Raw genomic sequence first — 13886 nt, 5'->3', positions numbered from 1 at the left:
ACTCCCTACCTGGGCTTTTATATACAGACATGCCGAACTCTGGTTCAGAAACTTAACTTACTGATCTAAGTTCCCTCCTCTTAATGGAATGTCCCTCCTCTTCCTTTTCCGGCCTTGCCTAGCCATCTAATTCATCCTCCAAGACACAATTCAGGGATCAATGGCCATAGGAAGCCTTCCTTTGTTTCCCAACATGTCAGTTATGCCTTCTCTATTGATCAGAGCAGTTACTACTCTGTATCATAATTACTCTGTCCTGGGCTAGGCTGTGGGTTCTCTAATGGTAGGATCCATGTCTTCATACACAATGACACAACTTCAACATACCTTTCTGATGGACAGAATTCAATGCATAACACCCTATATTGTTCTGGTATGTTTTCCTTCTATTTGTAGTACACCTCACACGCAGATAATATGGGCACACTGTCTGTGAAGCATGAGAAGACATAATGAAAATTACTTAAAGATAATTGCTTTTTATCATCAACTTGTTTAGAACCGGCAGTTCTATACAACATCAACACCCCCCCCCCCAAATCTGTATGTTAGTTCTGTGGATCTCGAGAAGAAATATATCTGTCAAGAACTTCCTGTGGTTAATTGGGCCCAAGTTCCTAACTAAAGTCTAACAGCCATTGTAGACATAGATCTCTCATACACACTGCATTTCAAAGAAAAGTCACAGGCTGAGCTGCCCATTAATGTTTCTTGTAAAGAAGCTCCTTGTGCCCTGGCTGATGTGGCTCAGTTGGTTGAGCGATGTCCTGTGTATCAAAAAATTGCAGGTTGGATTCTTGGTCAGGGCACTTGCTCAGGTTGCCGGTTTGGTCCCTGGTTGGAGTATAGGAGGCAATCAATCAATGTTTCTCTCTCTCCCTTCCTTTCTCTAAAATAAATAAAAACATATTAAAAAATAAAAAAAGCTCCTTGTATCTTTTTTAAAAAAATCCTCACCTGAGGATATTTTTTCCATTTCTTTTTTAGAGACAGTGGAAGGGAGGTCTGGATGGGGGAGGGAGGGAGGGAGGGAGGGAGAGAGAGAGATATCAGTGGGAGAGAGACACATCGGCTGGTTGCCTGGACTGATGGGCCAGGGATTGAGTTTGCAACCGAGGTACGTGCCCTTGACTGGAATTGAACCCACGACCTTTCAGTACATGGGCCAACACTCTAACCACTGAGAACACCAGCCATGACATCCTTTTATTATTATTTTTTTTAACCAATGAGTTGAGACCTGCACTGAATTGGACTGCACAGAGAGGCTCCATAATGACCAATTACAATGCACAGTTCTTATCAGGACAGTGCTATTTGGACCAATCAGACCCACACACAGTGGACTGATGGACTACAGCTGGGAACACAAGCTAAGCTAGCCTGAGCTGGATTGGACTATGCAAATATGGGACAGAAACTTTGGGCAATGGCTTTAATCTTAGCTCTGCTAAGGACACAACTACACTTTTTCCATGGCAGGACAAAGGGATATAGTGTAAACTCAGGGGTATAATTCCACACAAATAAATGCCACTCATTCTCCTATAGGAGTCTGAGAAAATTCCTTTTCTGGTGACATCACAAGAAGCCCACTTCCCCCAGCAACAGGTGGGTACATGGAGGATTCCTCACTGATAACCTCTGGGATGAGTAGTAGTGAACCTACCCAGGGCTTGTGAAGGGGGAGAACTATCGGAATGAAACTCAAGCTCGAATAGCAAGGTTAAACAAACAAACAAACAAACAAACAACAACAACAACAAATTTGTATGTGGGATAGAGGGAGGAACTCATCTACAGCAGCCTCCCTTGCCCAGGTTTTCAAAATGTGCTGTTTGCTGATAACATTTTCTATGACTTTTGGTCTCCAGTCACCTGACAGCAGCTCCCAGCAGAGTTTTACCTTTGTTCTCCCTGCCAAGGAGGGTATGTAGGCACATGGAGAATAAGTGCCTGCCTTTTGTCATCCTTGTGCTGATTATGCCTGCTAATATAATATGCTACAGATTCTATGCTATATTTTACAAGGAAATAGCAAGGCACAGAGTTTGGTGATGAGTTTCAGTTCTGCATGAATCAGTAATAAGAATGTATTTAGAAGTACTGAATTTTGACTATTGAAAGGTGAAAACCTGAAAGCTTGGAGAAGAGAATTAAAATCAATGGAGAGGAACAGGTAGTGGTCACCTTTCCAGGGGTGCCAGAATAATAGAGGCTGACATTTTAAAGTTGTATCTCATTAATTTCTCCACCCTTGGCCCAGCTTGACCAAGGAGAAAGGTTGTGGAATTCCCTATAGAATGTGATTTCTCAAAGGTCAGGGGCAATTATACATTCCCAATGCCTCCCTTCCCCCATGCTTATCCACTGAGCCTTTCCTGGCAATAACCCTGTAATATTAGAATGAGCATCCGTCCTACTTTCCTAGTGTGAACCTGTTTTCTTGGTATAATTGCTAATAGCATCCCTTTCACTCTAAGAAGTGTCCAGGTTTGAAAAAGAAATTACAAAATCACCCTCCTCAGAATTATAACATCTTCTGCATTCTATAACTCTGCTTGCACACTCTATTCCTTATCCACATCTCAACTATTGAATTATCCCACAGCTTTCCTAGAAGTGGGGAGCACATACCTGGGGAAGCCAGGGTGTTGGATATGGGCTTAAGACAGTCTCCGGGATCCTTGTTCAGGGCTATACTTACCCTTCTTGGCCTTTGTCTGTGGGATTATGTGCTCCCAAATTTCTGTGGGTTTGCAGTGGCCCCACCCCCTCCAGCCAATTATCTTTGTTTCCAGGTTAGACTGCTAGACACCTTCCCTACATACCCTGACTTTACCGCACATGTGCCCATCTCCCCCTTTGTCCAGTCCCTCCCCCCTATAATCTGCAGGGAATGGACTGGTGGTGCCCTGGAGAGTGTGAAGTTGCAGCTTCCTGGTGAAGCTGCCCCAGTGGCCATGCTGATGCCTTCCCTTTGCTCTTTCCCTATTATTAATAACTAGCTAATGACAACAGCAACACAGAGACTGAATCATTACTGGTCTGATCCAGCCACGTTCTTCCCTGATGATGACTTCAGCCGTGGTGTGTGATATAATCCTGGCCTGGGAAGGGGGCAGAGGAGCCTGCTTGGAGGCTCCACTTTTACAAGGGGCGACAGGGAGATACATCTCCCTTTTGTGCCTCTGGAAGTTGTGTGGTTGTGAAGCCAGGAGCTGCTGCATTCACCTTATGACCATGAAGAGAACTAGTGGAGGACAGACAAACTGCTGAGGGTTAGGGAAGAATTGAGACCCCTGAATGGATGGTTGAGTTGCTGAACAACAGTGGGGCAACCTTTCTTCTGGACATTTTGATTATTTCTTAAAATATAGCAGCATAGTTGGCTTATAGACTGCATGTGGTAAGACTTTTAAAGTTTGCGTAGGTCTATTTCTGCTGTTTCTTGTTTCCACTGGCTTTTTTCTCACGGAGCCTAGTTTCCTGACTTGCCATTTAACTTTGTGCCGAGGCCATTGCCCTAGATAAATGATATTGGAGTTTCCCAGAGGCCTGGGCTGGACGTGCTTCCTCCACAGAGGATTTGCATTTGCTTCTGCCAGGTGCCTGGGGCTCTACTGGTCAGGGACACCTAAAACCACACACCTGGCTTGCCATTCCAGATTGCAAATCTGCTCAAGGAAATGAGGGTGGAGCTACAATTGGGACACCTCCAAGAGAGAATTTTTCTTCCTGCTTTTTTCTTCCAGCTGTAGTCAGCACCCAGTAACCTCCCTCTGGGTCTCCTAGTGTCATGGGGACAGGGCAGGCTGATTTCTAGTTCACCCCTACCTTGGCAGAGGGACCTTTGGAGTATCAACCTCCAGAAGGGACTGCAGCAAGCCCCTGCCTGGGCACTGACTTCTCCCTCTGTCTCAGGAGGCTGGTGACCCAAGCCCAAGAATCCCTGTGATGGTTGCAGCAAAGGTCCTGGAGCAAAAAGGCTGAGCAGCTGCTTCCCCAACATCTCTGGGTTCAGACTTTCCCTCAGCGTTGGGCATTTGCTACCAGTTTATCAGTTCTTTGATTTTCAAGGTGATACTCGTGTATTTAATCTAGGAAATGTTCTTTTCATGCAGAGGGTTACTCTCCCTCGGAGTTATTGCCATGTGAGAAAAGACATTTGTTTCTGTTTTACATACGTCAGAGTTTTCTGCTTCTTTCAAGCCCACTGGGTCTGCTCCTGACATCTATCACATTTGGAAGAAATTCCTGTCAGGACGTCTGCAAGTTGGCCAGTGTCTAATACTAGGATTTGCCATGCACTGATTCAGTCAGGATTTCTTAGTTATTCTGGGCAAATATCTACAAAAGGAAAAAAAAAATGTTTATAAGGAGATGTTGTGCAAATTACAACTAAAAAGAAAATTAACATTTACTGAGGGCTGGTAGCTTATTGGCACATTGCCTTCATTATCTCAGGACTGAAACTCTGGTCCCTTCTATGAAACAATGAGATCTATGACTTAAGATGACAGACAATGTGATAGAATAGAGAGAAAAGAAGGGGAAAGAAGAGAAAATAAGGAAAGAGGGAGGGAGAGAGATCTGTTTTGTCCTGTTCCCCCTGAAAGAAATCCACAAAAAAGAGTTTGCTCCCTGTTTTCTGCTGAGGGAAGGGCGTGGGGGGGGGGGGCGGCGGGGGAGAGGGAGAGGGTCAGTAGGAGCACATTGCACAATGATCATGAGGCCTCGTGGATTTTCGTCACAGCTTTTGAATAACACTGCCAAGTTTACTGAAAGTGCAATTTACATCTGGCTTTGTTTCCAAGCTGGGACCTTTAATTAAAAATTGTATTTAGAGGCTCTGTAGTTGTGGTGACAATAGAATCATTTTTCGCTAGACAGGATATCTTGGAGAGCGCACTGGAAGCCAGGGTCCTGGGTCCAGCTTGGCTTTCAAGTTGCCTCTAAATCGTGGCAGAATCTCAACTTTTCTGAGCCTCTTTGCCCCAGCTTTGAAAACAAGGGCTTGACCTTTAGGATTCCTTCCCATTCTGAAGGGCTGCTCTATGAATGCAAATTTATTCTAGATTTTAAAGGCTCGATTGGATGGCAAATCACTTAGATAGTTCCTGAAATAGTGTTCTCATCCCTACACTATTTTCTGCACAACCTTCCCAGTCCTTCATCTGGCTCATGGCACTGACATGGGGCCTTGCTGTAGAGGATGCCACACTGCACAGCCCACAGCCTGCAGGCCCTGACCCTGGCTGCTGGGCTGCTGTCTCTGACTCTGCCAGCAAAACAAATGCTTCAGGTGAAGGGACACCTCACCCCTTCCCTGGGACAACTCACATTCAAGCACTGGCTAAGGGGTGTGTATTATTAGCTTGCCAGGGCTGACATAACCATGTACCACAGGCTGGGCGGCTTACACAACACATATTTATTTTCTCACAGTTTGGAGGCTGTTAAGTCCAAGATTAAGGTGCCAGTAGGGTTGGCTTCTTCTGAGACCTATCTCCTTGGCTTATAGATGAAATGCCTTGTTGCTATGTCCTCAGATAGCCTTTTCTCTAATTGCCCATCCCTGGTGTCTCTTCCTCTTTTCATAAGGACACCACTTATATTGGCTCGGAGCCTGCCCATATAACCTCATTTAACCTTAATTATCTCTTTAGAGATCCTATCTCCAGATACTGTCATAGTCTGAGGTACTGAGGATTAGGACTTCAACATAGGAAATTAAGGAGGCACACCCCAGACCCTCTGCCTCAAGTCGGAACAACTCTAAAGGGCCATCCAGGCTCTGGAGCTCCCTGGAGACCAGCCAAGGCCGTTGCTGCTGCCGATTCTCCCTCTGCCCAGTCCGGCTGCCTTCCACTCCCCATTCTCAGGCGTCCACCCCAGAGCACTCCTCCAAAACTTCCTGTACCCAAATCTCTGTCACACAGCCTGTTTTCTGGGGAGCCAGACCTAAGACATGTGTCCCCTACTTTTCCTTTATTTTCCTTCTGGGGAATATGACGTTGGCAGCATATCAGGAAGGCTATCTTTATAAATATAGCTTCATTAAAATGCAGTTTCCCATGATAAAGAGTGACCACCACTGGAGGGATTCAAGGAGGGAAATGGTCTGACTAGGTGGTCTCCAACATCTCTTTTATAAGACTTCCCTGTTCTAACTTTTTGTCACCTGATAGCTCTTACTAAAATAGTCAAAGGGGACAGAGGCCCAAATAAAGGTGAAGATGATATATTCTGATGTTCTTAGGCCAAACATAGCTCCCTGCCCAAGTCCCCAGTGGCCCAAAACAGTTTCACTTTCTCCCTGCCTACCCTTCTTGTACAAACTAAGATAGAATTGCAGGTCACAGAAATCGAAGAAATGAAAATTACAATGGAGTGAGTTTAGTTGAGATTTACTCTTTATTGAGCATCTATATTGTACAGGGCACTCTACCACAAGGAATAGAAAAAAATAACTCTTGTTTTAAAGTCATTACAAAGCAGACGGAGAGGTGAGTTATATTCAGTCTGAAACTTGTCATTGTCATGGGAGAGGTACTCAGACAAGAGGAGGCCAGGTCCTCTAGGGAGGACCTGCTGATAGAGGAGGCCCTGCTTCTGGAAATCAAAGTGAAATCTAGAGCCTGTGACCAAGGGTAACCCCAGCATGGGGATCTCTTTATCTCTCTTTATCCGGTTAAGGATTTATGTAATTTATCCTGATTTTGCAAGATGTGACTTTGGGGTAGATGTGGACAGCTAGATCTCCCTCCCGCTACCTTCAACCAAGCTTCTCCACACTAATCTTGGTGCAGCCAGTGGGTTGGGAATCTCTTAAAAATGATCAGAAAGGCCTTTGAGCTCTTTAGAAACAGATATAGAGTAAACCATAAAGATTGTTTGCACTAATAACACAAAAAGGGTAACACATTTCTCAGTTGTTCTGTTCATCCTGGCAACTACTATTGTTCACAGAACCCATAGCCTCAACAAAAAGTATATTTATGTCTGTACTATTTCCTCTAGGAGTCCTTTATATCTCCCTCAGAAAAAAAATCACGTTGAGTCAAATATGTAACCTACATAATGAGCACAGGAAACTCTACAAAATGTAGAAGAAAGCCTTTTCAGAAGCGGATGGGGAAAAGCAGTAGGATTTAGCTAGTGAGTCCATTCCCTGCCTTTGTCACCTCTCAGTGGAGCCAGGGCTTAGCAGTGTGCATCTGTCTCCACTCTTCCCACGAGTGCTACCTGTAGTAAAATGTTGCAGAATTAACCATCCTGCAGAACTTGGTACTGAGTCTAATGAAAGGCCACAGGGAGCCTCGGCATGAATTGTGAAACAGCTCCGAAGCCAGAACTCTGGAGCTCTCATGGGCAAGACCAGCCTGCATGGACCACTATCACTTTCTCTGGGTTTGGTCAAGGTTCTAGGCTCTGGGGCATGGGGAGGTTCTGGAAGTCCACTGGGGGTTTCATATGGGGTCAGGAGAGATTTGGGCTGAGTTGGACTTATGCTCTGAAGTCAGCTTAAAACTTAAAGAGATTCCACAAAGACTATAAGGGGCCCTCTCTCTAGGATTTCCTAAAGCAACTACAATCCCAACCTGGGATTCAAGGTCTGACCTACATTTGTCCCACAAACCCAAGATTGGCTGATTTTTTATGTATTAGAAGGTTCAGGGCCCTCCTTGGGCACATGGAACTGATCTAGATCCTTTTAATTCATGTGCAAATGGTCTAGAGCATTCTCTAGGTAGTTACAAGGTAGTGTTTGGATCTTTGTTTAGAATGTACTTACCTAGCCCTGGCCAGTTTGGTTCTGTGGTTAGAGTGTCAGCCTGAGGATCAGTGAAGGGCATGTACCTGGGTTGCAGGCCCTATCCTGGCCGGGGTCGGGGCGTGAACAGGAGGCAATTGATCAATGTGGGCTAAAGACCTCCCCCGCACCGAGTGCATGAATTTTCATGCACCGGGCCTCTAGTGCATACATAAATACTAAAGGCCCGGCACACAAAATTTGTGTGCAGGTATGGTCCCTAGGCCTGGCCTGCAATTAGGGCCATCTCTCCCAGCTACCTGCAGCTGGCCCCACCCCCTGCTGCCACACACCCCTGGTTTCCTGTTCACCATCTGGTGATCAGAGCCTGCTAGCTGGGGGGAGGAACCAAGAGATCAGCTGTTCCGCCCGCTGGCCCTGCCCCCCACTGCCACCCACCCCAGTTCCCCGTTTGTCATCCGGTGATCAGAGCCTTATGGCCAGGGGAAGGGACCAAGAGGTTGGCCATTCCCTCCCGCTCTCTGGCCCTGCCCCCGCCACAGGTTACCCTCTGTGTGTGGGGCGACTGGTGGGGTGGGGGCCTTGGCTTGGCACCACCCATGTCCCCCGCCACCCACCCCCGGTTTCCTGTTCACCATTGGGCGATCGGAGCCTGCTGGCTGGAAAAAGGGACTGAGAGGTGGTCAGTGAACCTCATAGTGATTGGTCAAGCAGTTGTTCTGGTTGGTCCGCCATTAGGGTCAATTTGCATATTACCCTTTTTATTATATAGGATAGAGGCCTGGTGCACGGGTGGGGCCTGGCTGGCCCGTCCTGATGGTGGTCCCAGATCAGGGTGGGGGTTCCCGCTGGAGGGCGGGGCTGGGGGCGAGGGGCCGGGGGTAGTTTGCAGGCTGGCCACGCCCCTGATCTGGGTGGAGGTCCCCACTGGGGAGTGGGGCCGGCTGGGGAGGGGGCTGAGGGTGGTTTGCAGGCCGGCCATGCCCCTGATCAGGGTGGGGGTTCCTGCTGGGGGGCGGGGCTGGCTGAGGCAAGGGGCCTTGGTCATTCTGGTCTCTGGTCATTCTGGTCATTCTGCCATTTTGGTCGCTGGGCTTTTATTATATAGGATGCAGTTATTAAATATGGGTGTTTACATGTATATGAAATCTGTAGTATTAACATTGTGTATGTAGATATATATGAACATTGGTGGGTAAATATAAGGGTGTGTGTGCTTGTGTGTTTTATATGTAAAGCTTAAGTAAAGTATAGCATAGGAACATTAATGCCAATTGTATCCAAGACCAAAAAATGTGTTCATGATAGAATATAGAACTTTTTTTAACACTGAATTTAAAACTACCAACTTCCTCAATTACTATTTTAAGCTGCATTTAAAGAAATGGACCACTATTTGCAAGAGCTCCCTGGGACAATTGCTTCTCTGAGATCCACTTCTCCTAGACCTTGGGATTATTTTTAACCAGCCCAGAATATGGGTCTGTGGCCTGTTTGAGAGGAGAAGCTATTTTGCACGTCCCAAGCCTTGTGCACTCTGCTCTTGAGGCAGAAGGGTAGAGAGATAGAGACAATGGGACGGCCTGCCTGCCCTGACAGCTCCACCACCTGCCTCCTTGCTGGGAATCCCTGCAAAGGAGTATGGGAGCAGAGGGGGAGGAGTTGGAGCCAGATAGCAGCCCTGCCTTTCACTTCCCTATGGGGGGAAGGGTGGGAGGGAGGGAGGCGGTGGAGAGTTCTGGTCTATCTTGGGCAGTGCCATGGTGGATCTGAGTAACCAAGACTGTTGTCCTCTACAAGACAAAATTATTTCCACTACTGACCACTGATCAGTAGTCACCATTATTCTCTCTATTAAAGAAAAATACACTTTCATTAAAGATATTACTGAAGTCATTAAATTTTTTCAGGTGTGAACTAAAACTTGCCTTTATCAGACAAAATATTGTACTTCTCTGTTGGCACTGTTTCAATTTCTTACATTTCAAACACAAAGAAAAATTCCAAATGGTCATATACTAGTAAAATGACAAAATTGAAGTAACACAAATTCTGTTTCTTCATCTTGAACATCACTGTGCTATTGTGGTCCATTCTGAATCTGGTCTTGAAATACAATAACATGCCACAGCACAGGGTTGAAGACAAGAAATGGGCCCAAAGTGAACTTGAGTGCATCCACAGTGTTACCAATTTATTCCCCAAATGTCTGCATGTACCTGAGTGCACATAAGTCAGGATAACTGGGGATTGTCCAAATTAATTTCCATATAGAATGCAATGATTGTGGAAGGATAAGTAATCCAAGTGTGCGCATTTGATATACGTTTGTAAAACTCACCTATAACTACAGCAACTGTTGAGAACCTAGACCCCCTAGAAGATTTTCCAGGGAGGTGAATTTTGTTTAGGATGGCTGGTGCATGTTGTTATAAAAAGCAGATTGACTTTTAATTTGTTTTACTTTTAACTTTTTTCCTTACCAATGATGTAGGCTTTATTGCCTGCTGTCACTCCCTTCTCCCCGTCATAACGGAAAGAAAAGGGAATCTGAACTAAGAATATTTGGACTTAATGTTGGTCCATGACCTTGAGAAATTGACCAAACTTGTTGGGGCTCACCTTGCTTAACTATAATATGAAAATGACAGCACTTCTCTACTGACCTCAAATCGCTGTTATAAAGAGTCCATAAATGTGGAGCCCATGATGTCTACACAAATATTAATTTGCGTGACCAACTCCTGAACTTGCAGTTTGCCACGGAAGAGTTGGCCACGAGGCTCCGCTTTGGGCTGCCGTGACGCCCTCCCTCCTCCTCCTTTCCTGTCTGTCGCTGGCCCTGATCCCTAGTTTGCTTCCTAAACACTGGGCAGGCATTTTCCCAGGGTCTGGCTTTGACTCTTGGTGTCTCTCACTCTCCCCATTCCTGCCTTTTTTGTTTTTGCCTTCCCTCTCTCCACTGAGCTTCCTGCTTTCACTTTTACTAATGAGTTCAACAACAGTTGCCAGTCCACCCTCTCCAATGCCAGACTAGCATTTCCAACAGCCTGCTGTCTTTTGTCTGCTCAAAAGTGACTAATTCTAAACCGAACCTTTTATTTTTCTCCTTCCCTTCTCCAATCATCCTCTTCTGGATTTCCCACTTTTGCAACCTCTGCTATATCTTTCAGTATCTCAAACTTGAAGTTCACAGGCATCTGGACTCTCTTTTATCATCGTCCCTCACATCCAACAGAAATGAGCCAGAGAGGGCAAGGGAGTGGGCATAGGGGCATCAGAGTCAGCTGACTTTCAGATCCTGGCTGTAGCTTGCACTAGTAGCCTGACCTTGAGCAAGTTTCTTAACCATCTATGAATCCTGTATTCTCTAGATGGGTTTTGACCCATGTTCTTCCATCCCCTATCTGAAATACAAACTCACAGAACCAATAATTTATTGTTTGGATAATGTCCTTTTCCTTTCAAGGGTTGAATTTTTAAATTATAATCTTTATTTGTGTAAAATATGCATAACAAAGTTTTCTCCATCTTAACCATTTTTAAGTGTACAATTCTGTGCTAATAAGTACATTCACATGGTAATATAGCCATCACCACCATCCATCTCCCAGAACTTTTTCATCTTGCAAAACCAAAACTCTGTGCCCATAAAACAGAAACGCCCCATTGCCCTCTCCCCTCAGTCCCTGGCAACCATTATTCTACTTTCTGTCTCTGTGAATTTGACAACTCTAGGTATGTCATATAGATGGAATCTTATATTTATTCTTTTGTGTCTGGCTTATTATAATGTCCTCAGGCTTAAACATGTTGTAGCATGTGTCGGAATTTCCTTCCTTTTCAAGGCTGAATACTATTCCAACATATGTATACTGGTAGGCCACATTTTGTTTATCCATTCATTCATCAATGAACACTTGGTTACTTCCACTCTTGGCTTTGTGAATAATGAGGCTATGAATGTGGTGTACAAATATCTCTTTGAGACCCAGTTTTCAATTCTTTGGGGATATACCTAGAAGTGGGATTGCTGGATCATGTGGTAATTTTATGTTTAACTTTTGGAAACCATAGTGTACCATTTTACATTCCCACCAACAGTGCACAAGGGTTCTGGTTTTCCACATCCTCACCAACACCTGTTATTTTCTGTTTTGTTTTATTTTTTTTGCAATGAGGTTTTTAAAAGATGAGGCCTTAACTAGGTTTTAGTCAGTGCTTCTCTAAAGTTATTCTGAAGATCACCTCCCTCAGGATCATCTGGATTGCTTGTAAAACTGCAGACTCCTAACCCCACTGCCAGGGGGTAGGGGTGGGAGAGAGGAGAGATTTGAGGGGAGAGGACCTTCCCTGCCCCTTAAAAACCACAGCGTGTGGGAGAACTCAAGCCACATCCATCATGATAATCTCATTCTGTGGATTCAAATAGCAACATAAATGAAATAACTGTAATTATTCACATTGTTTTTTCAAGTTTTCAGTCTTTTAATAACAATCTAATAAAATTCAATTCGTGATCTGTAAACATCACATTTTTAGCTGAGGAAATGCTCTTAATAAAAAAACAAAACAAATATTTACTGGTGATCCTTGAGAATGAAATGCTCTATTATCAGCTTCCTACAGACCTCCTCAAAGCCGCTCTCAGGCATCAGGGAAGCAATCTTCACAAGGGACACTTCCCTGGCTACCCCCCTCCTGCGATGAGTCATGCCTTTTGTCCTGTGCCTGGAATTTGGGGATGTTTATGAAAAGTTGCTGTAAATACCAGTCATAATTCCTCTTTTCACAAGGTTCTTTACTTCAGAAAAAAATGAGTAGCCATCACGTACAAACGTCATACCACTTCCAGCTCCATTGTCACCTGGAAATATTCCCTCTACCGTTTTACTAGAAATTACTTAAAGGTTTTTTGAGAACAGCGTGTTACAGAGACCGTCCAGATAACACCAATACTGTGTTGCCACCAATAATGTTATTTGCATCGACTGGACCAACTTCATATTTGTCGGCAGAAAGTGGAGTATTTTTCTTTTCTTTTCTTTATTGATATTACATATATGTCCTTATCCCCCCATTGCCCCCCCTCCCTCCCCACTCATGCCCTCACCCCCCTGGTGTCTGTGTCCATTGGTTAGGCTTATATGCATGCATACAAGTCTTCTGGTTGATCTCTCCCCCTTATCCCCACCCTCCCCTACCTTCCCTCTGAGGTTTGACGGTATGGAGTTTCCTCAGAAAGTGAAGTCTTGCATTAAGCTAATAAAAAGCTGAAGACCTTTTTCAGTGCAGGCAGGCCTTGAGTTTGAGCACAATATCTATTTACTTACTTCATTTAAATTCCCGAAGCAGGTGGAGATGTAATTAATACATACATCCTGATGGTACTTTCCTTAGCACAATGAAACATCATTTTTAAATTAAGCTGCTCAGATATTAAGCATTGATATTTTAAGGTAAAGTGTGGCAGTTAATAACTTTTAAAAAATATACAGAATAGGTCACTTGAGCTTTCTCCCAGTGGCATCTCTTAGAATTCTACTTAAGCATTCAGACACAGATGACATGAGTGCATAGAAAGCAGGACACAGCCCAGACTGTCTGGCTAGTCTTAAGTAAAACGAACAAACAAAACAAAAAGGACAACATTCCATCAAACCCGTAGCTAGAAATGCGTGTTTTGTAAACTGCCACCTACCTTCCCTCTGTACTTGGGCCTGAGATTCTGAGATTGGAGCACTTTGTTGGGCTCTCTGACTGCTCTATCTCTTGGCAATTGTGGAGCAGGTTGAATTTGCACCTCATCAACATGGCAGCCTGATGAGCTTGCATTCTTTCGCAGCTGTAGAGGAGAGGCCCCTAATGACAGGGAGGCGCCCAAGCCACTAACAGTAGCCCTGTCCGCTGCCAACCTCTTTGGCTCTATTATTAGTAAAACTGAATCCTTGTTTTGAGATTTAAAAATGTACTTTGTACTTTCTGGTGGGTTATGGAGTGCAAATGAGATTGGTATGGGCTTCACCAGAGACAAGGGTGTCCCCATTCTGCAGAGACATCCAGGCCCTCCAGACATCTTCCTTTTGGGAGAAGTTCATGGTGGGGAGGG

Source organism: Eptesicus fuscus, chromosome 7 (assembly GCF_027574615.1).
Source record: "Eptesicus fuscus isolate TK198812 chromosome 7, DD_ASM_mEF_20220401, whole genome shotgun sequence".
Taxonomy (NCBI): domain Eukaryota; kingdom Metazoa; phylum Chordata; class Mammalia; order Chiroptera; family Vespertilionidae; genus Eptesicus; species Eptesicus fuscus.
Note: the sequence above shows the minus strand (reverse complement) of the source record.